Below are 8110 nucleotides of genomic sequence, written 5' to 3'. Positions count from 1 at the left end.
AGTGTAGATAAAACTTACTTGGAAAAGGATGTGTGGTGTTCGATCATATAATAATATAAATAATATATAGATATATGCATATATCCATGCATATATATACATACCTACATCTATATGTATACATACATGCATGTATTGGTACAGGACATAAAAAAAAAAAAAACGTTAAACAAAATGAGAATCGAAAACAAAAACGAAAACAGAAAATGAACATTTTTCGAACAACGAAAAAAACAAACAGAGAAACAAGAAACGAGACATGCAACATGTCAGTTGTCCCTGTTCCATCTACTCTGCATTTCAAAGGCAAGGACAATACGCGACATTGTTGGAACAGTCCTTCCGCGCAAAGCAAATTAAATAAAGTTTGGAATTTTTTGCGGAGTGTGAAAGTGTTAACAAGAACAGGACAGTGAGATGCATATATGTATGTATATATATATATATATATATATATATATATATGTATGCATATATTCTGGCATAGTATATCTTGGACAATGATTACATTATCCAATGTGTCCTTTATTTTTTAAGAAAATTAGGTCTGTGGTTCAAGGGAGATGTAGCTATTATTTCTAGCAAGCCCGGCAGTCATGCAATGAGATCCTTTTATTTTATTGTTATTGGTGTTACTAATACTATGATACTCAAGGCAATAAGATTGGCAGAATCTTTAGTGTTGAAAGAAATGCCATGCAGCATTTCTTCTGGATCTTTACATTCTGAGTTCAAATTTTGCTATGGTCAGCTTTATCTTTCATCTTTTTGGACTTGATAAATAAAAGTATCAGGGAAGTAGTGGGGGTCAGTGCTATTGACTAATCCCTTCCCTCAAGGTTCCTGACTTCATGCCTGAACTAGAAATTATTATTAGTATCATGATTGTTGATGTTTATTTTGATTTTTCCCCTTAAAAGATAAGCTTGTCTGCTATGAAAGAACACCCAAACCTACCCATTTCATCTTGAAGATAGTTTTTAAAAAAATCATAAATTTTGCACTTTTAAGTAAAAATAATGATGTCTGTTAGGCAGGTAGGTAGGTCTTATACATCTCGTCCCCTCCTTCCCTCCCTCCTTCTCCCTCCTTCTCTCACTCCCTCTCTCTCTTTCTCTCCCGCTCTCTCTGTGTTTCTTTCCTCCAAGGGTGGAGTATGTTCTTTGCTTCTACAAATTTAGTCATTTCTTACTGATGTTGGAAGTTAGTTGTTGTTGTTATTCATACTGTCACTCCCAAAGTGGTACCTTTATGACCTTGCTGCTCCTTGTACAGTATTTTGGTGATACTCTAAATATCCTACATTTAGGGACTTGCAGCTAATGCATGGTACTTTGCTGATGCTCTAAATGTATTTCATCAATGCCGTTTTTTTTAAATCAGTGCTTACTCTCTTTTACTCTTTTACTTGTTTCAGTTATTTGACTGCAGCCATGCTGAAGCACCGCCTTTAGTCGAGCTAATCGACCCCAGGACTTATTCTTTGCAAGCCTAGTACTTATTCTATTGGTCTCTTTTGCCAAACCGCTAAGTTACGGGGACGTAAACACACCAGCATTGGTTGTCAAGCGATGTTGGGGGGACAAACACAGACATACAAACATACACACACATGCATATATATATATATATATATATATATATACATATATACGACGGGCTTCTTTCAGTTTCCGCCTACCAAATCCACTCACAAGGCTTTGGTTGGCCCGAGGCTATAGTAGAAGACACTTGCCCAAGGTGTCACGCAGTGGGACTGAACCCAGAACCATGTGGTTGGTAAGCAAGCTACTTACCACACAGCCACTCCTGCACGGTTTTTTTTTTTTTGGTCTATGGACTCCATTAGTTATTATTCTATTCTAGTGGACCCTCATAGCCATATGATGTTTAAAAACTAGTTTTATAGGTACATTCAAAATTCCTATTTTGCTTTTCAGACATTAACTTGCAAAACGTTAGAGAAAGAAACATGGCTGTTTCTTGCAATAAATACATCCGAAGTAACATTTTTTTTTTTATGGACCCTTAAAATGTTACTGTGGAACCCCAATTTACTATTTTGCTAGCATGGACCCCCAGGAGTTAAGTGGACCCCGATTGAGAACCACTTATTTAGATTCTTTAATTACTAGAGCAAGCAGCAAGTTGGCAGCCATTAGAGCATTGGACAGAATGCCTTGTGATGTTTGTTCTAAATTCAAATTCTGCCTAAGCCAGTTTTACTATTCATCCTTTTGCAGCCAATATATAACGTATTAATTAGTTTCATTCTCTCTCTCTCTCTTTCTCTTTCTCTTCCTCTGTCCCCCTCCCCCCTCTCTCTCAAACTGGTTGTGGTCAGACCTGGAGAAGGATGGGCTTCACTGATCCTGCTCCAGTGAATCTCTCAGGAGGCAATCAAAGCAAGAGAAAGAAAAAAAAGAAAAAGCAATTACTAAAGAACCATCACCAATAATACAACATGGGTTATGAATTAATAAATATATATTGAGTCATATTACATATGTATTTAGTCTAGCTATATAATATTAGGGATGAGGCCTTCTTTCAACAGCTTAGGATGAGAATTGAACCGACAGGTTTGCTGTTTTGAATCCTAATGATTGTCATCATCATCAGCAGCAGTATCACTACTGTAAATGTAACCACCAACAACTGTCATCACTACCATCATCATCCATTATCACCACTGCCACCATCATTTTACTGACACTATAGTCAACTTCTCCATGAAGTCATTAGCTGTGTGACTGTAGTACAGCACCTCTTGGGGTATCTTGTTTCTGCATTATATTATCTATGAGATTCAGTTCAATAATTTAGTTATTTGGCCTAATTACTTCTTCAAAGTTGTTTCCATCTACTGTGTGGTGGCACCACCACCACTACTACTACAACTACTACCACTACTTACTACCGTCCCCAGTAGAGATAGGAACTTACAAGATAGGAAGTGAAAACGTTCATCACTATTCACTCGACCATACACAGTTATGTTGAGAATTCATTTGGTTGCTACTTAGGCAGCTGGAGAACATAACAGATAGAGTGATTAATGAAATTAGACATTATAAACATGGATTTGAAACAGAAAAGAGTATCAGGCTCACTGCAAGAAGTGGAATCATGTAACTCAATAACTAAGCAATGTTGGGCATTAGTGTAATAACCTATCCTTGTGAGTAGATATTGTGGACAGAAACTGAAAGAAGCCCATCATGTGTGTGTGTGTGTGTGTGTGTGTGTGTGTGTGTGTGTGTGTGTGTGTGTGTTTGTGTCAGTATCTGTCTCCTCCGCTTGACAGCTGGTGTTGGTGTGTTTACATCTCCATAACTTAGCAGTCCATCAAAAGAGACTGATAGAATAAATAAGTGTAACAAAATCTAAGTACTGGGGTCAATTCATTCAGCTAAAAATTCTTCATGGTGGTGCTCCAGCATGGCTGCAGTCGAAAGATTGAAACAAGTAAAAAATAAAAGATATGCATGTATTTTATTTTATTTTATTTTATTTTATTTTTGTGTATACTGGTGTTATACCATTAGCCGAATTGCATCTCTTAATACTGAAAGGTAAAACTTAATTATTTAATTAATAACTACCTGATATAATAGGTATGAGACTGAAACAAGTAAAGGTGCTGATATAATTGACTAAAATCCATCAAGGTGGTGCCCCAATATTGCTGCAATCAAATGAATGAAGCCAGAGACAGAATAATAAAATGGTAATTCTTAAATATAATGAGATGGAACTAAAGCCGTGCAGAGTAATAACAGTCAAAATTGAAATATAATAAATTAATAAATAATAATAATAATGATGATGATGATGATGATGATGATGATGATAGTAATTATTTTTGTTGTTATTATTAGATGTTTATTGTTGTTGTTATTATTATTACTATTATTATTATCATTATTATTATTACTATTATTATTATTATTAATATTATTATTATTATTACTATTTGTTTCAAATTTCCTTTGACATTTTCTTAAAGAGTAATAAAAGAATCAGAAGATGAACTGAATAAAATGAAATTAATAACAGAAGCACTAACTATAAGGATTGTGAGATACTGTAAAGAATTGATAAAAAAAAAAGATGTAGGAATCAATAATGATAAAAATACCAAGAGTGGAGACAGAATAAAATAAAATGAATAAAATTAAATTAAAAACCCCATTCCATTCATTATTTTTTTTTTAATTGGAAACAATAGTGTATTGTAATGAGGTTTCAGCCGATTATCTCTGATTGGAATATGTAATCAAAAGACAATAACAATGTCTTCTTCCAGAAATTAAATATGCTGTTGCTATTATTATTTATGGAAGAAAAGTTGGTGAGCTGGCAGAATCATTAGCAAGCCAGGTGAAATGCTTAGCGATATTTCATCTACCGCTATGCTTTGGGTTCAAATTTTGCCAAGGTTGACTTTGCATTTCATCCTTTTGGAGTCAATAAATTAAGTACCAGTTCAGTACTGGGGTCGATGTGATCGACTGTCCCCATACCCACAAAATCCAAGCCTTGTGCCTGGTTGTTACATGTTTCTCCATTTCTTCTCTTACTTTATATATCGTCATCATCATCGTCGTTTAACGTCTGCTTTCCATGCTAGCATGGGTTCGAGGATTTGACTGAGGACTGGTGGACCAGGAGGCAACACCAGGCTCCAATCTGATTTGGCAGAGTTTCTACAGCTGGATGCCCTTCCTAATGCCAACCACTCCGAGAGTGTAGTGGGTGCTTTTATATATATATATGTATATGTATGTATGTGTCTGCGTTTGTCCCCCCACTCCCAACTACCATCACTTGACAACTGATGCTTATGTCCTTGTAGCTAGTGGTTCAGCAAAAGAGACCGATAGAATAAGTACTAGGCTTACAAAGAATAAATCTGGGGTTGATTTCTCCGACTAAAACCCTTTAAGGTGGTGCTCCAGCATGGCCACAGTCAAATGACTGAAACAAGTAAGAGAATAAAAGAATTCAAAATAATTATTTTGTGATGTTCTACATGTTTATACATGTACATTTATATATATCTATTATGAGTTGTTTATATTTATATAGTTGTTAATTTTACATTCATAAAATGCATTTCCCATACTGTAATGAAACATGTATAACACTGAATTAAAATGGTACCACATAGTCCAGTCTGTGTATTAATACTTTGTAAATATAATTCACCAGGAATCTCAACTTATATGTACGATTTTCTCATTTAAAATAAAACATCCATATGCATACACTTGACTACTGAAATATGCAGATGTGCTTCACAAGGATACAGCTTGGATTAAAACCCCTTCTGTACACTATATATAGATATATCATTGTTTTTATGACTGCTTTTCCATGCTGGTAGGAGTTGAGTAGGACGTTTTAAGGCAATGTTTTATAACCATATGTTCTTCCCGTTACCAGCTCCTTACACCAGTCAGGGATATAACATACTTTTTTTTAAAACCAATATCTCTCTTAAAGAAAGTGCTCACACACCAGAAAAAAAAAACTTCTTCCCAAAAGGGTTAGTAACATCCTGATAAAAAATTTCATAACATTTTTTTAAAAATAATTAAAATAAAAAATTGCCTTTACACTTGAAAACTATATTAAGTAATTCTCATAGACTTTCAAATATATATATGTATCAATCACATCTATCAATCCGTCTGTGTATATATATATACATCTATCAATCCGTCTGTGTGGGTATGTATGTAAGTATATATATATATATATATATATATATATATATATAGATAGATAGATAGATAGATATACACATCTATCAATCCGTCTGTGTGTGTATGTATATATATATATATATATATATATATACACACACACACACATCTATCAATCCATCTGTGTGTGTATGTATATGTATATATATATAAGAATGGACATACTAAATTCAGACTAGCCTGACTGTAATGAGCTTTGTAGGCATGGAGAAGTGGTTCTGGGTTCAATCCCAGAGCATGACACTTTGGGCTACTGTCTTCTACTGTAACCTTGGATCGACCAATACTATGTGTATATATGCATGTGTGCGTGCTTACATGAGTGTGTGTGTGTGTGTGTGCCTTTGTTTTCATCTGCTCCTATTGCTTGACAACCAGTGTTGGTTTGTTCACATCCCCTTAGCATAGTGGTTTGGCAAAGGAGACTGATAAAGTAAGTGTCAGACTTAAAAAATAGTCAATTTGTTTGGCTAAAGCCATTGAGGCAATGCATCAGTATTGCTGCACAGTTCAATGACCGAAACAAATGAAAAAATGAGTACATGTGTACACATGCATATGCATATGCACCCACACACACACACACACACACACTATTTTAATCTATATTGATGGCATAATGTATTTTTTCCTACAATGGATTAGATGGGTGAGATATGTTGGCAATACATAGTTTCCATATGTATCTCAATCTGACTTTAATGACATGTTAAGTAGAATTTCAATGTATTGATGTGTGTGTGTGTGTGTGTGTGTGTGTGTGTGTGTGTAACAGTTAATTTTTGCAAAAAAAAAAAATACATTCTATTTCCTGTTCCAGTTCTTATCTTACTTTAAGTTTCCTTAATGTTTTTTTTTTTTTTTTAAATAAAACCTTAACAAATGATTTGATATATTCTTATTTGAAGTGGGAAATTATAAATTGACACGTGTGTATATGTGTGTGTGTGAGTGTGTGTCTGTATGTGTGTGTATGTATATATGTATGTGTACACACATGTGCTTACACTTATTTTGGACAAGACTTATATAATATATATAAAGGTATATATGAAATGAGAGAGAGAGAGAGGAGACAGAGGTAGGGTGCAAATATGAGAGTGAGAGAGAGGTTAAGGTGATAGTGATATTTGATGTCATGCTAACCTGCTAACACTGACTGCTCACTTGTATCTGTCAGACAGATTAGTTGACAAATAATTCATAAATCAATGAAATAGATAAAATTCAATTAAAATATACAAAGAAGCAAGACAGAATTGATTTTCTTTTCTTTTTCTTTGTTCATCGTCATCATCGTTGTTTAACGTCCGCTTTCCATGCTAGCATGGGTTGGACGATTTGACTGGGGACTGGTGAAACCAGATGGCAACACCAGGCTCCAATCTAATTTGGCAGAGTTTCTACAGCTGGATGCCCTTCCTAACGCCAACCACTCAGAGAGTGTAGTTAAAGAGGTAAAATGTGTTCACCCCATTGCTAGGTATAACATTGTTCTTTGCTCCCCTTCTCTCTCTCTCTCTCTGTCAGGTGGTTAGAGTATAGGTTTGACTCCCAGACCAGGTGGCATGCTGTTTCATTGTGCAAGGTATTTTACTGTACATTACTTGATTCTTCTCAGCCAAAAAATGAGTATTAGCCTAGTGCTGGTGCATTTCCCTCTGGCTGTCACATCCTCGATGTTTCACTAGGTCTAGGAAGGCAGGGGCTGAGAGAATATCAATGCTTGTGACTCCATAAATACCTGAAACAATTATCAAAAGCATTGGTGCATTACACCTAGTTGTACTTGCAAGCAAGTAGCAGCTATGTTCTTTCTTACAGATCACCTGAAGAACTCATATTGTGTTCCTTTTATGTCCTATAATTTAGCAGCTTCACAAATACAGATTAATGAAATAAGTTCTGTGGTGAATATGATCAACTAAGGCATCAAAAGGTTTGCTCCATCGGGGCTACAGAAAAATGAATGAAACTAGTGAATATTGAAATGTCAAATCTTTGTACTATTTCTCAAATCATTCAAAGATCAAAAGGGTGGGTTTGTGGAATTTGGGATTGTTTTTAGACAAGGAAACATTTGAGAGACTCTTTTACTCTTTTACTTGTTTCAGTCATTTGACTGTGGCCATGCTGGAGCACCACCTTTTAGTCGAGCTAATCGACCCCAGGACTTATTCTTTGGAAGCCTAGTACTTATTCTATCGGTCTCTTTTGCCGAACCGCTAAGTTACAAGGACGTAAACACACCAGCATCGGTTGTCAAGCGATGTTGGGGGGACAAACACAGACACACAAACATACACACACACACACACACACACACACACACACACACA

At 35.3% G+C, this 8110-nt stretch overlaps 1 protein-coding gene across 1 annotated transcript in view; it reads left to right on the top strand.

Annotated features, from left to right (window-relative positions):
• Window positions 1–8110, top strand: part of LOC106874958 (FYVE, RhoGEF and PH domain-containing protein 2) — a 499830-nt gene that overhangs the window by 327226 nt on the left and 164494 nt on the right. The window lies entirely within an intron of this gene.

Source organism: Octopus bimaculoides, chromosome 5 (assembly GCF_001194135.2).
Source record: "Octopus bimaculoides isolate UCB-OBI-ISO-001 chromosome 5, ASM119413v2, whole genome shotgun sequence".
Taxonomy (NCBI): Eukaryota; Metazoa; Mollusca; class Cephalopoda; order Octopoda; family Octopodidae; genus Octopus; species Octopus bimaculoides.
Note: the sequence above shows the minus strand (reverse complement) of the source record. Positions and strands in the feature narration are given on the sequence as shown.